The 4,638-nt window shown below is 38.5% G+C and overlaps 1 non-coding gene across 1 annotated transcript; it reads right to left on the bottom strand.

The window, feature by feature from the left end:
• Positions 1 to 1,542: 1,542 nt before the first annotated feature.
• LOC134149219 (U5 spliceosomal RNA) lies at positions 1,543 to 1,658 on the bottom strand. The gene has a single exon (XR_009960377.1). It is a non-coding gene; the product is annotated as a U5 spliceosomal RNA (small nuclear RNA).
• Between the last annotated feature and the right edge of the window lie 2,980 nt (positions 1,659 to 4,638).

Below are 4,638 nucleotides of genomic sequence, written 5' to 3'. Positions count from 1 at the left end.
GCGCTTATTGAGACATCACATTCAGCTAGAGATAAAAGGGAAAAGATGTGCTTTGAAATCGAACCATTAGGGCGTCAAAGAAATCAGCATGCAAATGCCACACGCAAATGAATTCAAGATGAAGCCTGAGGATCAAATCCCAATGCCAACAGGACTTTGCCTGCATAGGGACCCAGAAAGCCATTGTAAAGACCTCAGGGGAGTTTGGCCCTATGTTTGTTAAGGGAAGCATGTGAAACTTGGATGTGGAAGCAATCTTAAAAGTAAATGACAATGGAATAGATTGTTTCAGAGAAGTCTCTCTCACTGGCTTACCAAAGGTTGATGAGGGCTGGAGAGGTCATTCTCGAAAATGACCTTTCAATAAACCATGGAGAATTTGTACCTGATTTCCCAACTTGCAAATTCAACATATAGCTCAACGTGCCACCGTCTTGCATATGTCTTGCTAGTGTCAACCTTTTCCTACTGTTTGTTTGGACTGCTGAACTGATGGCATGCCATGCATGGTTTGTTAGAATAGGTAGTGACTGTATATACCTAAAAGAAATTATAGCCTTCTGTCTGGAATAGCTTAGTTTAAAAATCTGTAAACCTAATTTAAAAGTTAATTTTCTCTTGTGTTGGTCAAAAAGTCAGAAGGTTTGTGATACATCAAGCTTACTATGTTTAAAAAGCTGTGTGTGCAACGTATCTCCTGGTAGAAGGGAATCAGGATTCAGCTGAAATGACTTTAAAGGAGAGTCTTTGTTGAGGATGCTGGAAGTAGACTGACCTTAAGGTTCACTAGCTCCTTCAGTAATTTATCACAGGGTCATTCTGATGTCTGGTTTGTCCCACACAATCTAGGCTATGATTGCTTACTACTCGCAGCAGTGATCAGTGCAAGGGCTGCAATTACCTGTGGAGACTAATTAATGGTTAGCAAAGAAGTTGGAGCTGACTTCAAGAAATCTTTCTTTGGTCACAGACTCTGGGTAGACTGGTAAACAGAAGTATTTCAGTATTTCAGCTCTGATTTCATTTGCCATTTTTGTCTTCAGCAGAGACACACCAGTGGCCTCCTGAGTGAAGAATGGAGCATTTGAGCATCTATTAGGAGAAATGCTCCACATTGTGATAGCTTTCCACCTACAGAGAAAACTAGTGCTTAATAATGTGCAAATCTCTAGTTAAAGAGTTACAGAGATTAGCCTGGAGCTTGACACTCATCCTGCAGGAGGGAATCTCACCAAAACGCTGTTGACAAAGGGAAACTTTGTTAAGCGTGTTTAGTTCAGCCCTGCTATTGCGGTGATCCCTAAGCTGCTTTGTTTTATGAGACTTAGGGCAAAGGATTTTCTGAAAGCAAAGGGCAAAGAATTTTCTTAAAAAACGTATTCCTTCTTTAAGGGTGCATAGTCTCATGCGAGCTAGGGATTAGGTGTTCATTTCCTACACAAAAGCTTCATAATTGTGTAAAGGATGCCTGGATAGTAACCAACCTCCAAGTAAAATACCAAGTACAGTGCTTGAAAAGAAAGAATCAGTTAGTTCAATTGATGTTAACTGGACTAGGAGTTAAGTATCTATATGTAGTGAAATTCACAAGTTCCTCTCCATGGAAATCATTTGTAAAAGGCAAAAGATTGATATGATCTGAAGAGAAACCAGAGAGCAATGCACAGAACTGTTGTACCAATGCAAGAGAGAAACTATGATTTGATGAATATGGGCCTGAAAGAAAGTCCAGTCTGGCTTCACAAATCTGGAAATGTAGCTGAAGGTTATAAATTTCCTCCTAGACAGTCATCATCTCTCCAGCATCTCCCAAGATGTAACTAGAAGTTTGTGATTCCCAGGATTAGCTGCATATGCCAATTCAGAGTGACGTTGTATCATGGGAAGTGTAGTCTGGCCAGAGAGCACAGCAAAAAGAAATACATGAATAGTTGGTGGGGACTGACATCTCTGGAACAATAACTGTTTTAAGGCACCGTAAGAAGAAGAAGTTTCATGCTGGACTAATTTGAAATGAAATGTATTTAGCTAGCTGAATATGTAAGAATTTCAGGGAATTATTTTCATGAAGGAGTATGTCTTCCATGCTGAAAACATGAACTAGATTATTGGCTGCCTTTTGAAATGGCTCCAATGCACTGATGAAACAAAAAGGTGTAAGGCAGAATTGAAATAATCCATAATGTGTCACTGAGGTAGGATTTTTCTTGATCTCCACATGCCAATTTAATCTGATGATATCCATTAACAAGTAAAAATTGTTAAATCATTTTGTGCCTGTTGCTACAAGGAGTTTGGGAACAATCTTGAACCACCTATTAAATCTCTTCTCAAGGTCTAAGCATTAATACATTAAATCTTGGTCTTACATTATATGGTTGGAGCTAGTGGCACACATTGTGATGAAGATTGTTCAACCAGGTGATCTTCTAACATAAGATTAGCTTTTCCTTCAGTGATACTTGATATGTCAACATGAAGCTTGCCTCACCAAAACATTCCTGATTTATGCAGCCAAAGTTTTATGCAATCACATCTCCGTTTGAGAACATGGTAGCTTAGCAGAAGTGCAACTGCTCTGCATTTATTGCCCTCTCTGTATGCTTTCTCAAAGAAAACTCTAGCTCTTTCTCTTTTACTGACAAAGGTGTTTCATGGGGAAACCACCCCGGCATGAGACAGCTAAGATCCTTCCCAAAGTCAAACCCCTCTGATCTGATTTTCTGTTACCTCTTCTGCTGATAAATCAGTAATTGCTCCTAAATAAAATCTGTCCTTTCTTCCAGAGTAGAAAGAGCTTGGACTGAACAGTTGAGATCCCCAAAATTCTTACAAGATCCCTGAGAAAAAAACCCACATCATTCAGGTACAGCTGTATGATTGACTGGTTTCAGCTTATCATTCTTCTAAGAAGCAAAGGGAATTTGTATGCAGAAAAGAGATTTGTACTACCTATTTATATTTGCCTTGTCTGCATTAGTTATTACAGTGATGAGCATTGATATGGTGTGGTAAGGTAATAAATACAATATTTTTATTACTACTGTAAAAATATAATAAAATTGCACTATTTTACTGTAGGAATTATTCCCATTTACTTTCAGCAAATAAGACTTTTTCACTCCCCTTGATCTTTTTGTTATTTTCCTACCTTTGACTATGAGATCTGCTGGGCACCATATCTTTATAGCTTATGTGCCCACCCTGAGTGCGTGAGAGTTCAGTACCTCTCCTCATATTAGCTACATAGACAGGACAGTGTGTGGGACATGCTGAATAGTCTCACAGACTGTAATGTAGTGAAGTGTCTGAGACTGTCACATAGTGCAGTATTCTTTTGATATTAAAACTAATTTTACCATTTTCAAAGTTTAAAGACACTGAATACCCATTGCCTAAATATCACAACAGATCTTGCAAAAGTTACTGAAGTTACTGAAGACAGGTTCAGTATACCTTAAAGAATGAGAGCAATGACTGACAGCTTCACATGTAGCCTCTGACCAAAAAAGTTTAGACTGTTGAAACTAGTCTTGTATCCCACTTTTTTAAAAAAAAAAAAAACTCTGTCTCTTTTTTCCTAACAGACTTTTCACGGGGATTGCCTCTTTGTAAAGTGTGTAGTCTGAAGTTAGTTTTGGGTGGCTACTCCCTCTGTACGAGAGATTCTCGTGACCATATGTAGCGTCTGTGCTTGACTGCACTTTCGTACAAACCATCACTGACAGGGCTACGGTGTGGGATGTTTGTTGCTGTTGATTGATTCTGTAGAAGAATAGTGTACATAGCTCTTTTTTAGAGTATTCCCTGGGACTTTTATAGTGTTACCCTACCTCAGCTAATATTACTCTATAAGGTGGGACTAGACCACTGGACTAAGTTTGAAATCACATCTTACTCCATAGGAAATAATTGATTCCTTAGGAAGGATTGTTCCAGAGGGGTACAGAATAAAAATGGATTATTTAAAACATCCTTCTGTGAAATGTGCAGTACTTTACTGCAATAACTGACTTCAGTTCAGCCTACAGATTTAGCACCTTAGTTATTTCCTAGTGTATTTAGAGATTAGTGATTATAACAAGTTTTATAAAATTAAAGACAAAAAATAATGGGTTTGGTTTTGCTTTTAATGCTGGTGTCACTAAGTTCCGTGAGCTGAAATTCCTGTTACTGTAATCAGAATTGGTCTCAATAGCACTAAATAATATTTGAGCTTTGGTGGCTATAGATTTATGTGCTACTATTTTAAATGGAAGTGAAAGAAGAAATAGACTTTTCTTGAGTTCTTTATTATTGGTGTTGAATGTTATTAGTACAGGTGATCAAAAGGATTCAAAGATGCAATAGAGAGGTCTGTTGTAGGAAACATCTTTGAAATACGCATTCAGTATGCAGAGGCATTGTGGCAAATGAACTATGGAGACAATCCTGACACTGCCTGGAGAAACAAATGGGTTGACTCGTAGAGCTTTCTGCCTTTAATTACTATGAATCCACTGATTGAGCCCAGGAGCTCTCCTCTTAATCCTGAATTACTCATTTTGACCCTCACAGAGTTTATATGCCTGAGCCATGACACTGTCACCCCAGAAATCCCGTGCTGTTCATTGGAGAGGCAGTCGCCACTGAGTGAAA

The sequence above is a fragment of the Rhea pennata genome, chromosome 19, assembly GCF_028389875.1.
Source record: "Rhea pennata isolate bPtePen1 chromosome 19, bPtePen1.pri, whole genome shotgun sequence".
NCBI lineage: Eukaryota > Metazoa > Chordata > Aves > Rheiformes > Rheidae > Rhea > Rhea pennata.
Note: the sequence above shows the minus strand (reverse complement) of the source record. Positions and strands in the feature narration are given on the sequence as shown.